Raw genomic sequence first — 15538 nt, 5'->3', positions numbered from 1 at the left:
TACCATTCAGGGAATAAGCACGGGCGAATATTTCATTGTAAAGATGCCAACAGCAATGGCAACAAAAGCAAAAATTGACAAATGGGATGTAATTAAACTAAAGAGCTTCGGAACAGCAAAATAAACTAACAGGGTAAACAGACATCCTATTGAACAGGAAAGACGTTTTGCAAACTATGCATCTGACAAGGGCTTATATCCAGCATCTATAAAGAATTTCAACAAATCTACAAGAAAAAACAACCAACCACATTAAAAAGCGTGCAAAGGACATGAACAGACACTTTTCAAAAGACACACACGTGGTCAACAAGCATATGAAAAAAAGCTCAACATCACTGATAATTAGGGAAATGCAAATCAAAACTACAATGAGATAGCATCTCACACCAGTCAGAATAACTATTATTAAAAAGTCAAAAACTAAGAAACGCTGGCCAGGTTGTGGTTTATTTTTCATTTTTAATTTTTAACACAGGGTCTAATTTTATTGCCTAGGCTGGAGTGCAGTGGCTCCATCTTGGCACATTGAAACCTCCGCCTCTCAGGCTCAAGCTATCCTCCCACCCCAACCTCCCAAATAGGTGGGACTACAGGCGTGCACCACCATACCCAGACAATTTTTATTTTTTTTGTAGGAGAAAAAGGAATGCTTATACACTTGGTAGGAGTGCAAATTAGTTCAGCCATTGTGGAAAACAGTGTGGCAATATCTCAGACACCTAAAAACAGAACGATCATTTCACCCAGCAGTCCTATTACTGGGTATATACCCAAAGTTCTGTCACAAAGACACATACATGTGTATGTTCATTGTGGCACTATTCACAATAGCAAAGACATGAGCATTCAAGCAGCTTTATTTGTAACAGCTAAAATTTTAAAACAAACCTTATACCCATCAACAGGTATATAAACTCTGCTATGAAAGTACAATTGAATATTACTTAGCCAAACAAAAAGGAATGAACTATTTGTGTACACAACGATATGAGTCTCAAAAATTATCTTCAGAAAATACACTGAGAAGAAGATATTTTGTATGGCTCTGTTTTTATAAAAGTCTAGAAAGCAATGCATAGTAAACTACAGATCAGTAGTTGCCCAGGGACGTGGTTGTGGGAGGGGGAGGAAATAGAGATTATAGAGTAACCGTAAGGAATGTTGTGGGGATTATATTTGTTAACTTGATCGTGTTGGTGAATTCAAAGTTTCATGTGTGTTTGTCAAACTTATCAAGTTGTACATGTTACATATGTATAGTTTATTCTATATCACTTCTTACTAAATATCAAAAACTGTATTTCTGTGGTCTGAATGTTGATGTCTCTTCCAAATTCATATGTTATGACCTAGCACACAATGTGATAGTATTAAGAAGTGAAGCCTTTGAGAAATGATTAAGTCAAGAGATCTTCAACATTGTAAGTGGAATCAATGTCCTTATAGAAGAGGCTGAGTGAGACACTTTTACCCTTCTGTCATGTGAGGACATAGCTAAAAAGGTGCCGTCTTGATGCAGGGGATGAGCTCACACCAGACGCTGAATTTGCTTGCACCTTCACCTTGATCGTGAAATTTTCAGGTTTTAGAACTGTTAGCAGTAAATTTCTATTTTTTGTAAATTACCCAGTCTAAGGTACATTTTTATAGCAGGTTTAGTGTCCACAAGGGCTGGACTGCATATGCATATATAATCTTATATAATATGTATATATTTTAAGAGACAGTGTCAGACTTGATGATAAATCAAGGTTTAATTATATGCTTTCAATAAGAGAAAACTTTAGGTTCAAAGTAACAGAACTTTGAATGTAAAAGGATGGAAAGTTATAACAGGCTAACCAGAACTATACGGGAGCTGGGCCAGCTGTATTATCATCAGACAAAATAGACTTTAATATGAGAAGTGTTGTCACCAGAGGTTTGGTCCAGGTCCCATTGCTTGTGGCACAGAAAGCCAATCACTGAGATGGCAAGTATTGCCAGGGAAGAAGGCTTTACTATTTTATGGGTGATGTCAGCCAGAGAGAAGGGAGCAAAACCTCAAATCCGCCTTCCTTCTCTGACCAAAGTTAGGTTTTTATATATCTAAGAAGGAAAACAGGAGGGACAAGGAAGAGGAGTTGATCAACAGGCAGCAGTGATCCAGCATAGCACTGTAACCACATGCGGAAAGACAGAATTAGGGAGGGAGGAGAAAGGAATTGATCAACAGGCAATGATTCTTCTTATTGTCCAGGTGCAGTGATCCAGAAATCCTTACCTCCCTGAAATCATCTGGGAGGTCTGATGGTCAGTTTTCTGAGAAAAGATGCAAGTTTAAAATTGGGCCAACTTCAGTGTTACTAGAGAAAAAGAGAGACATTCACAATGATGAAAGAGTTAATATATCAGTAATGTAATAACAAGTACCTATGCATATGCACTTAACAACAGAGCCTCAAATTACATGAAGTAGAAATTTTTAGAATTAAAAGAGAAATTGACAACTCAACCTTCAGTATGGAGATAGGAATCCAGCTTTCTCATAGTTGACAGGAGAATTGGGCAGAACAAATTAAGGGTATAGAAGACTTGAACACTTTCAGTTACCTTGATCTGATTGTCACTTATAGAATGCTCCACTAAGTAATAGCAGAATACACATACTTTTCAAGTACACCTGGAACATTCTCTTGGGTAGAGCATATGCTAAAATCCAATAATACCATTAGTTTTCCTTATTGAGTCTCATTCTGACGGCCCCATCACATACTCTCTTCATTTTATGGAAAACTGGAAAAGTAATTTACAACGCAATGAATGTACAAGTCCTAATTTCTTCCACCATTTAAAAGAGTCCCGATTTTTGCAATAGATATTGCCATACTTACTTCAACACAAGCTTCTGTATATTTGTTAAATAATAATAGAGTGATAAACATTTATTTCCATAAATAATGAAAAATTAATAGCACTTCATTAAAGCACTATTGATACCATTTATTTTAAAGCAGTCTGAAGTCTTAGATGAAAAATACTTTACTTACAGCTTCATAAATAGTTAATGGTGGATTCAGGTCTGGAACTTCCCAGACAGTGACTTTACTCACACAAATTTCCATTAATTGGTTATAATTTGGTATCGTATTTCAAAGATGCTCCGGTCCAGTGTTTTGTAAGGTATGACCATGACTTATTTATAGGTTGTAGAATTAGTTTGGGAGGTTGTAAATATCAGTTTTTTTAATGAGAGAAAATATAGAGAAAAATATAAATCACAGATGATGGCAAGTTGTGGTGGAGGGTATTTTTTCATAATTCTTTCTTCTTTTCCCACTCTCCTGTTGACTTTGTCTTTTGACTTTGAGCTTGGCTATATACTTTGTTGTGACTAACAATACATAGAAAGAAGTACTAGTATGCAGTTTTTCGCAGAAGATTTAAGAGCATTATTTGTCACCACATACGCTCTTGGATACCCATGTACTTCCACAAGAGAAGACCCTGGTCTAAGAATGAGAAAATCAGTTAAATAAACCTGATTCCAGCTCTCAGTCTGGAGCCTGACTCAGTAGATTCTATCCAATCCCAGCAGAGTCACAGCTGATAACACAGTCATGTTTGAGAAAGAATTCATTGTTACTGTAAGCATTAAGATTTGAAGCTTGTTATGCAGGATTATTACAACAAAACTGACTAATAACCAAGGTTTAGTATTATACTGTGAAACTTCTTTTTCTCTACATGTATGTCAACATGTTTTAGGAATTAGGCCATGCCTATGGTTGTGAAATAAAATATATTTTATTATAAGAGTAGTTGGTCAAAAATTTGAAAAGTGTTTTCTCAGTCTACTAAAAGGGAAATTTTTTTATCAAGAGGATGATACAGATTTCTTTTTGTTTCTTAAGTGAAGCAACTTTGCTTTTTCTCTCTCCCCCAGCTTTATCGAGGTATGGTTGACAAAATTGTACATATTTGAGGTGTGCAACATGAGTATTTGATATGCATGCATATATATACATATTGTATATATGTGTATATATACATATTGATATGCATGCATATATACACACATTGTATATATGTGTATATACACACACATTGTATATATGTGTGTATACACACACACATTGTATATATACACATATTGATATGCATGCATATGTATATATAGTGGAATGATTAGCACAATCAGGTTAGTTAACACATCCATCACCTCGTATAGTTACTTGTGTGTGTGGTGAGAACATTCCAGATCTACTGTCTTAGCAAATTTCAAGTATACAGTACAGTATTGTTAACTACAGTCATGCTGTGTATTGGATCCCCAGAACATTCATCCTTTACCTGTATTTGGTACCCTTTGACCAACACCTCTTCATTTCCCTACCTGTACAGTTTTCATTCTAGGGAATTAGTTATTTTAGCATTACCTTTTGACTAACGACCAGGTTTAGTAATTTTGTTCTTCTTCTAAAGCGTCTGAGGCAGAATAACCATCAGGAAGGGTAAAGGAGGGTGTCTGCTGAAGCTGAGACAACTGGGTGTCCTCAACAGTCAAGGCCCTGCAGGAGGAGGAGGCACTCAAGGGGGAGCGTCAGTTCTTTCTCTTCTTTCTGAAGGAGGTGGCTGGGGAAACCACTGTGGTTTGTTTCAGATGCAGGCAACAAGAGCACAGAAACTGGTATCTGTTGATGAAGTGTGGCTATATTGGGCCTGTGAGTCAGGAGTGTTCCAGAAACTTTGAACCACAGAACCAGTGTGACAGTGACTCAACTCGATTAACTAGGAGGAGTCTTTAAACTGTAGGATGTGGGTAGGGAGATTTTATCCTTTTTTATTTTTTAAATGCTCTATGGGAAAATACTGTTTTGTAGTACCGCTTTTAGAATAATATTTTACAAAATTATATAAATTTCCAGTTTATTCTGTTGAAATGGCCTAGTGACATATCCCCCTAACTCCAAGAAATATTTGGGTAGCTGTAGCTCAACCCAAAGCTAAAAGTTGTTGGAAAAATTAAAGTGATGATTTCTGTCCAGATAGAATAAATTTTAAAGAATAACTTAAGAATTTTTTTCTGGAATAGGTTAGAGAAAAACAATGTTTACCTAAAGTGTGGTTTGACTCTAGAAATCCTAGGTATCACATAGCTAAGATGAATGAGATAAAGTAGATAAAATAATGTTTCAAGTCTTATTAAGTATAGTCACATGACCACTTTTGGGGAAAATAAAAAAAAATGCACTGCATATAACTTTTAAAATAAATGTATTGAAAAGAGAACTTTCATAGTTCTAGAGAGAAGACAGAGCTTGACTTTAATTCCCAAGGCATTCTATTTGCCTGAAGAAGAGGCAAAATTATTGCTAAGTTTCGTTTTTACATAAATGGTTCTTGACCTTGGCTGCATAAAGTAGCTACCACCAGATCCAGTCATGAGAATCTCTGGGAGTAGGAGCACTGCAGCCAAGGTTAAGAATAGCTGTTTTAAACATCCTAAATTAACTTTTAATAGAAGTGTTATATAATTTATTTCAAAAGTAGAAAAGAATTTTAAAACATGATATAAAAGCTTGGTCAATTTTTTCCTCACTAGGGCTGAGGTTATCAGAGCTGTAGCTTTAAGGTAAACTTTTGATAAATTTGGATAATTCATTCAATATTTGAATGATGACTAAATATGTTACTAAATTTCATGAGGCCCTGGTGGTAAAGCATTTCCTGAACATACCTGGGATTATCTAGATTTTACCATTTCAATTCAGATAGAGAAAACAAGAGATATCATCAGTGGCCTATGTTCTTTCATATAAAGAATAACAAATTGTAAATAAATGTAAAATAATGGTAAACCCTAAGACTTATTAAGATGTCAGAGTCATTTTTGAAACACATTTTCTAAGGCTAAAGACTATATATATTGTGCGGGGAGCAGGGTGTTTACCAATTTATGACTATAAGAAAGTCATTTTTATTTCACTTTTTGTCTTTAAAAGTTTTACCTTTTTTCGTTAAAAATTTTTATTTATTGGACGGGCACAGTGGCTCATGCCTGTAATCCTAGCACTTTGGGAGGCCGGGGTGGGAGGATCTCTTGAGGTCGGGAGTTCGAGACCAGCCTGACCAAAATGGAGAAACCCTGTCTCTACTAAAAATATAAAATTAGCCAGGCGTGGTGGCTCATGCCTGTAATCCCAGCTACTTGGGAGGCTGAGGCAGGAGAATCACTTGAACCTGGGAGGCGGAGGTTGCAGTGAGCCAAGATCGCACCATTGCACTCCAACCTGGGCAACGAGTGAAACTCCATCTCAAAAACAAAATTATTTATTATGGTACATAATGGTTGCGTATATTTAAGAGGAACGTGTGATGTTTGATACAAGCATACAATGTGTAATAATCAAGGTTATTGGAGCATCCAGTCAGGGTCACTGGAGCACCCATTATCACCTCAAGCCTTTATTATTTATTTGTGTTTGGAACATCCCAATTTCACTGTTCTACTTATTTTAAAATATGTAATAAATTATTGTTAACTATAGTCACATTATTGTGCTACCAATTCCTTCTATCTAACTGTACTTTTTACCCATTAACCATCCCCATTTTATCCCACCTCCCCCCATTCCCACCCTGCTGCCATTTCCACATTCTGGCAACCATCATTCCGCTCTCTATCTCCAAAAGTTCTTTTTAAATTAAAACTCCCATGTGTGAGTGAGAACATGGGATATTTGCCTTTCTGTCTCTGGCTTATTTCACTCAATATAATGGCCTCAGTTCCATCCATGATGTTGCAAATGACAGGATTTTATTCTTTTTCTAGCTGAATGATATACAGCTGTGTGTGTGTGTGTGTGTGTGTGTGTGTGTGTGTGTGTGTGTGTGTCTCATTTTGTAATCATTTATTCATTGATAGACACATAGGGTGATCCCATATCTTTGCTATTATGAATAGTGTTGCAATAAATGTGGGAATGCAGATATCTCTTCAATAAACTGATTTCCTTTCATGTGAGTATGTACTCAGCAAGGGGATTGCTGGATCATATAGTAGTATAGTATATTTTTTGCTTTTTGGGGAACCTTTATACTGTTCTCCATAGTGGCTTTACTAATTTATATTCCGCCAAACAATGAACAAGGGTTCCTTTCTTCACATCCTAGCTAATACTTATTATTGTCTGTCTTTTGGATAAAACCTGTTTCAACTGAGGTGAGAAGGTATCTCATCATAGTTTTAATTTGCATTTCTCTGAAGATTAGTGATGTTCATCTGTTTTACTTATACCTGTTGGCCATTTGTATGTCTTCTTTTGAAAAAGGTCTATTCAGCTCACTTGTCCTTTTTTAATTGGATTATTTGTGTGTTTACTTAAAAATTTTTTTATTGAGTTGTTTGAGCTCCTTATATATTCTGGTTATTAATCTCTTGTGAGATGAGTAGTTTGCAAATATTTTCTCCCGTTCTGTGGGTTGCCCCTTCACTCTGTTGATTTTTTTTCTTTGTTGTGCACAAACTTTTTAGTTTGATATTATCCCATTTGTCCATTTTTGCTTTGGTTCCTGTGTTTTTGAGATCTTACTCAAAAAATCATTGCCAAGACCAGTGTACTAGAGTGTTTCTTTATAGTTTTTTTCTAGTAGTTTCATAGATTGAGGTCATGGATTTAAGTCTTTTATCCATTTTGATTTGATTTTTATATATGATAAGAGAAAGGAAGCTAGTTTCATTCTTCTAGATGTGGATATCTAGTTTCCACAGCCAGTACCATTTATTGAAGAGATTGTCCTTTTCTTACTGTATGTTATTGGCACCTTCATCAAAATATGTTGACTATAAATGTGTGGATTTATTTCTGGGTTCTCTGTTCTGTCCAATTTGTCTATTTGTCTGTTTTTATGCCAGTATCATGCTGTTTTGGTTACTATAACTCTGTAGTATATTTTTGAGTCAAATAATGTGATTTCTCCAGTTTTCTTCCAAATGTTCAGCATGGCATTGGTTATTCTGGTTTTTCTTTCTGGTTTCATATAAACTTTAGGATTTTTTATTCTATTTTTGTGAGGAATGCCATGGGTATTTTGATAGGAATTGCATTGAAGCTGTAGATTGTTTTAGGCAGTATGGTCATTTTAACAATATTGATTCTTTCCATTCATAAACATAAACTATCTTTCCATTCTTCTGTAATTGCTTCAATTGCTTTCTGTAATGTTTTATTTTAGAGATCATTTTAGAATTTTCATTTTTGAAATCTTTCATTTCTTTAGTTAAGTCCATTCCTATGTATTTTATTTTATTTGTAGCTATTGTAAATGGAATTAGTTTCTTGTTTTCTTCAAATTGTTTGCTGTTGATATATAAAATGCTACTGATTTTTGTATATTGATTCTGTATCCTGCAACTTTACTGAATTTGTTTATAAGTTTTAAAAGTCTCTTGGTGGAGTCTTTAGGTTTTTTAAAATATAAGACCATATCATCTCCAAACAAGGATAATTTGGCATCTTCCTTTCTAATCTGGATGCTCTTTATTTCTTTCTCTTGTCTGTTTGCTCTGGCCAGTACATGTTGAAGAAAAGTGGTGAAAGTGAGCATCCATTTATTCTTCCAGATCATAGAGAAAAGGCTTCGGGTTTTCCCTGTTCGGTATGATACTAGCCGTGGGTTTATTGTATATGGCTTTTTTTTTAAATTCTTTATTTATTTCTTTAAATTTATTTTTTATTATTATTATACTTTAAGTTCTAGGGTACATGTGCATAACGTGCAGGTTTGTTTTATGTATACTTGTGCCATGTTGCTATGCTGCACCCATCAACTTGTCAGCACCCATCTTTTATTGTGTTGGTGAGAGTTCCTTCTATACAGTTGTTTAGAGAGTTTTTATTATGAAGATATGTTAAATTTTATGGAATATTTTTTCAGCACCAGTTGAAGTTATGATGTGATTTTTGTCCTTCATTTTATTGATGTGATGTATTACATGTATGGATTTGCATATGTTGAACCACACTTACATCTCGAGGATAGTTTCCTCTTGACCATGATGAACGATCTTTTTGATGTATTGTTGAATCTGGTTTGCTATTTTTGTTGTTGTTGTTGAGGATTTTTGCATCTGTATTCATCAGATACATTGACCTGTAGTTTTCTTTTTTGGTGTGTCTTTGCCTGATTTTGATAACAAGATAACATTAACCTTGTAGAATAAGTTTGGAAGTATTTCTTTATCCTTGATTTTTTGGAATAATTGAATAGAATTAGTGTTCTTTAAATATAGATAGATACATTCCTGGACTGAGCCAGGAAGACATTGAATCCCTAAATGGACCATTAAAGAGCTCTGAAATTCAATCAGTAATAAATAGCCTACCAACCAAAAAAAAAAAAAAGACTGAGGAACAGACGGATTCACAGCTGAATTCTACCAGATATACAAAGAAGAGCTGGTAGCATTCCCAATGAAACTACTCCAAAAAATCGAGGAGGAGGGACTCCTTCTTAACTCATTCTATGAGGCCAGCATCCTCCTGATACCAAAACCTGGCAGAAACACAATAAAAAAAGAAAACTTTAGGTTAATACCCTTGATGAACATTGATTCAAAAATTATCAACAGAATACTGGCAAATTGAAATTAACAGCACATCAAAACCTTATTCACCATGATCAAGTAGACTTTATTCCTGGGATACAATGCTGATTCAACATATGCAAATCAATAAATGTGATTCATCACATTAACCAAACTAAAGACAAAAACCATATGATTATCTCAGTAGATGCAGGAAAGGCTTTGATAAAATTTCATACCCTTTCATGTTAAAAACTCAATAAACTAGGTATTGAAAGAATGTACCTTAAATTAATAAGAGCCATCTATGACAAACCCACAGCAAACCATCATACTGCCTGGGCAAAAGCTGGAAGCATTCCCCTTGAAAACTATCACAAGACAAGGATGTACTCTGTCACTACTATTCAATATAGTATTGGAAGTCCTGGCCAGAGCAATCAGGCAAGAGAAAGAAACAAAAGGTGTTCAAATTGGAAGAGAGGAAGTCAAATTATCCCTGTTTGCTGATTACATAATCCTATCTGGAAAACCCCATAGTCTCAGCCCAAAAGCTTCTTAAGCTGATAAACAACTTCAGGAAAGTCTCAGGATAAAAAAATCAACATACAAAAATCGCTAGCATTACCATACACCAACAACAGTCAAGCTGACGGCCAAATCAGAAATGAAGTCCCATTCACAATTGCCACAAAAAGAATAAATTTCCTAGGAATATAGCTAAATAGGGATTTAAAAGTTCTCTACAAAGAGAACTACAAAATACTGCTCAAAGAAATCAGAGATGATACCAACAAATGGAAAAGCATTCCATGCTCATGGATAGGAAGAGTCAATATAGTTAAAATGGTCATGCTGCTGAAAGCAATTAATAGGTTCAGTCTTATTCCTATAAAATTACTAATGACATTCTTCACAAAACTAGAAAAAAACTATTTTAAAATTCACATGGAGCCAAAGAAGAGCCTGAAGAGCCATGATAATCCTAAGCAAAAAGAACAAAGCTGAAAATATCATGCTACCCAACTTCAATCTATACTACAAAACTATAGTAATCAAAACAGCATGGTACTGGTACAAAAACAGACACATAGATGATTGAAATAGAATAAAGAGCCCAGAAATAAGACCACAAATATACAACTACCTGATCTTCCACAGAGCTGACAAAACTAAGCAATAGAGAAATAAGTCTCTGTAGAATAAATGGTGCTGGCACAACTAGCTAGCCATATGCAGAAGATTAAAACTGAAGCTTCCTTACACCATCATATACAAAAAAATAACTCAAGATGGATTAAAAACTTAAATGTAAAACCTAAAACTATGAAAACTCTAGAGGACAACCTCGCCAATAAAATTCTGAACATAGAACTGAGCAGAGATTTCATGGCAAAAATGCCAAAAGCAATTGCAACAAAAGCAAAAATTGGCACATAGGATCTAACTAAACTAAAGCACTTCTGCACAGCGAAAGAAACTATCAACAGAGTAAACAGACATCCTACAGAACAGGAGAGAATTTGTGAAAACTATGCATATGACAAAGTTCTAATATCCAGCATCTGTAAGGAACGTAAACAATTTTAAAAGAAAATATAAATAACCCCATTAAAAAGCTGGGAAAAGACATGAATGGACACTTTTCAAAAGAAGACATATATGTGGCCAACAGGCAGCTGAAAAAAAGCTCAACATTACTTATAATTAGAGAAATGCAAATCAAAATTACAATGAGATACCATCTCACACCAGTCAGAATGGCTATTACTAAGAAGTCAAAAGAATAACAGAAGCTAGTGAGGTTTTGGAGAAATTTACAGTCCCACACTTGGGCATGTAAATTAGTTCAACCATTGTGGGAAACAGTGTGGCAATTCCTCAAAGACCTAAAGACAGAAATACCATTTGAATCAGGCATCCCATTACTGGGTATGCACCCAAAAGAATATAAATTGTTCTGTCACAAAGACACATGCACATGTATGTTCACTGCAGCACTGTTCACAATAGCAAAGACACAGAATCAAGCTAAATGCCCATCAGTGAGACTGGATAAAGAAAATGTGGTACATATACACCATGGAATACTATGCAGCCATAAAAAAGAATAAGATCATGTCCTTTGCAGGAACATGGGTGGAGCTGGAGGCCATTTTCCTTAGTAAACTAATGCAAGAACAGAAAACCAAATACCACTTGCTCTCATTGTTAATAAGCGGAAGCTAAAAGATGAGAACACATGGACACATAGAAGGGAACAACAGACACTGGATCCTACTGTACTGTGTAGGGGTGGGAGGAGGAAGAGGATCAGAAAAAATAACTAACAGGTACTAGACCTAATACCTGGGTGATGAAATAATCTGTACAAAAACCTCCATGACACAAGTTTACCTGTATCACAAACCTACACATGTACCTCTGAATTTAAAAGTTAAAAAAAAATATATCAGTAGTGTTTCTATATGCTAATACTGTACTATCTGACAAAGAAGTAAAGAAAACAATCCAATTTACAATAACTACAAAAGGCACCTAGGAATAAATTCAACAAAGGAGGTAAAAAATCTCTATAATGAAAACTATTAAAATATTGATAAAAGAAATTGTGCAGACCCATACAAATATGGAAAGACAGCCTATGTTCATGAATTAGAAGAATAAATGTTAAAATTACCATACTACCCCCCCAAAATCTGTAGATTCAATACAATCCTGCCAAAATATCAATGACATTCTTTACAGATATAGAAAAAAAATCCTAAAATTTGTGTGGAACCACAGAAGGCCCCAAATAGCCAAAAACATCCCCCCCTCCAAAAAAAAAAAAAAAAAAGGAGGGATCACATTACTTAACTTCAAATTATACTACAAAGCTGTAGTAACTAAAACAGTATGACACTTTCATAAAGACTGGCAGATAAACCAGTGGAACAGAATGGAGAACCCATAAATCTGTGTACAATAAGTCCTCACTTAACATCGATAATTCATTCTTGGAAACTGTGACTGTAAGAAAATCATTTTTTTTCTCATCAATGTTATAAGAAAATGACATTGAATCAAACAACATTTTCCAAGGACTTGCAGCATGTTGTTTCACTTAAAGTCACAGTTTTTGAGACCCATTGACAACACTGTGGGGACTTAATGTATTTACAGCTAACTTATTTTTGATAAAGATGCCCAGAACGTAAACTGGGAAAAAGATAAGCCTTTTCAATAAATAGTGCTAGGAAAATTGATATTCATATGCAGAAGAATGAAACTAAACTCGTATCTCTAGCCATATACAAAAATCAACTCAAAATGGGTTAAAGACTTAAATGTAAGTCATAAAACTATTAAACAACTAGAAGAATACATATAAGAAACACTTCAGGACATTAGTCTGGGCAAATATTTTATGAATAAGACCTCAGAAGCTTAAGCAACCAAAGCAAAAATACACAAATGGGATTACACCAAACTACAAAGCTTCTGTATAGCAATGCAAAAACAAACAAACAAACAAACAAAACCAAAGTGAAGAGACACCTCACAAAAGGGAGAAAATATTTTCAAACTGTTTATCTGATAAAGGATTAATACCCAGAATATACAAGGACCTCAAGCAACTCAACAAAAATGAAAAAAAATCTAGTTAATAGATGTGCAGATGATCTGAATAGACATTTTTCAAAAGAAGACATACAGTGGCCGACAAATATATTAATAAATGCTCAACATTGCTAATCACCAAGAAAATGCAAATCAAAACCACAGTGAGATACCATGTCACCCTAGTTAGAAGGGATATTATCAAAATGATAAAAAATAACAAATGATGGCAATGATGCAAAGTAAAAGGGACTCTTATGTGGTGTTGGTGCAGATATAAATTAGTACCACCGTTATGGAAAACAGTATGGTGTTTCCTCAAAAAATCAAAAGTATGACTATCATATGATTCAGCAATCCCACTGCTGGATACAAATCCACAGAAAAGGAAATCAGTATGTCAAAGAAATATTTGTACTCCTATGTTTATTGCAGCACTATTCACAATAACTAAGATGTGTAATCAGCCTATTCGATCAATGGATGAATGGATAAAGAAAATGTGGTATATATACACAATGGAATACTTTTCAACTATTAAAAAATGAAATCCGGTCATTTGTGGCAACATGAGTAAGCCTAGAGGACGTTATGTTAAGTGAAATAAATCAGACACAGAAAGATAAATACCACATGTTCTCAGTCATATGTGGAACCTCATAAAATTTGATCACAGAAGTAGAAAGTAGAATACTAGATACCAGAGGTGGGAGAGGGTAGGGGGAGGAAAAGATGGAAATAGATTGGTTGTATAGCACTGTAGGGTAACTACAGTTACAATAGTTTATTATATATGTTCAAATAGCTGGAAGGGAAGATTTTGAATGGTTTTTAACGCAAATGATAAATGTTTGAGGTGATGGATATGGTAATTACCCTGATTTCATCATTTCATATTGTACTAAAATATTACACAGTATCCCATAAATATTACATTTATGTAATACATTAGATAAAAAATAGGTAAGAGAACTTCTTCAATCCCTAATGTGTGACTTTTCTGTTATTTCCTAACGTAATATTGTTAGTAATATTGTCACATTGTCACAATATCTACTTGGTTGTCTTATATAATCGTACATCACATGTAAGCTCTCTCTATATGTAGGGCATATATTATTACATATTATATATAATAATTACGCTTACAACTCCATTTAAAGGTAAGATTACTCCCTCATCCTTTAGGGCAAACCTGCCTTGAGGCAGGAGTATTGGTTTTCCCTCTTTCTTTCTCATTTCCTTCTCTCCTGCCTGACTGCTGTTTGCAGCTCTTCTAGGGGATGAGGGGCAGAAGTCCATAGGGAGCATCTCTGCCTTGTCTTGGCTTTGTCTAGAACTGTTGTGCCTGGTTTTGTGCCCTCAGAGCCAGTAGAGTTTAGAAGGAGGTCGTGGACTCCCTCTTGTGTTCTTTGAGGACCTCTGATCTCTGGGACTTTGGTATGCAATCTCCTGATTCAGTGAGTGCTGCTTCTGGCTGGGCTTGTTTACATGAAGATCCTGGGAATCTGAAGTCCACCTCCAGCTTCTGTTGAGATTACATCTCTTTTCCAGATGTTTTTTGGAAAGGACTTAAGACAGTCCACAAGGAAATGTGTTCTTTGTCCCAACCTGACCAAGTGCAGCCGAGGCCAGGCCCTGCCCTGTTGCCTACACCTGGGTTCACCTAGTTCTTTGTATCTGGAGTTTCCAGTCAGGGCCAGGTGGGGATCACCCTGTCTCATAGCTGTAAGGATCACAGAAAATCTTCCTGCAAAGTGCCACTGAAGCTGTTTTCTCTCGATTTAAGTTGCAGGAGGAAAATACCTCTTCTCTAATAAATCCTCTCAAAAAAGTCTTCCTCTTGGATTTGGACTTGTACCTTGGCAAGTTTGTGAACTGGTCTTGAATTTTATATATTTGTATTTCAGTTTCTCAGAAATGTCAGTTAACTATCTCATTGCATATTGTCTGTGTGTGTGTGTATGTAATCAAAATTGCAAGTGTCTAAATAAACCAAATTATCTTTTCATGTAATGCATTATTTAAAGCAGAAAATAACTAATGTACAATGAATCCTATTGAGAAAATTATATCAACTTCTTATCTAGTTACTGTCTGATAAATACTTAAAGGACTACGTTCTTATTCTAGTTAGTAAATGAAAAATCACTGGTGAGGTCTTGCAATGAAAACAGTATGAGATAAGCCACTGTTAAAATTCCAGCTTACTTCAAATATTATAGCCAAAGCCAAAAGAAGAATGAGCTCTTGTTAACCTCAGTGCAATTTTATCTTGAAGGTATTATATTTCATCTTTCTCCTTTTTATTCACAAAAATGTCAAGAAAACATCTATAAGTAGATGAAAATATAAAAATATGCT

Source organism: Macaca nemestrina, chromosome 16 (assembly GCF_043159975.1).
Source record: "Macaca nemestrina isolate mMacNem1 chromosome 16, mMacNem.hap1, whole genome shotgun sequence".
NCBI lineage: Eukaryota > Metazoa > Chordata > Mammalia > Primates > Cercopithecidae > Macaca > Macaca nemestrina.
Note: the sequence above shows the minus strand (reverse complement) of the source record.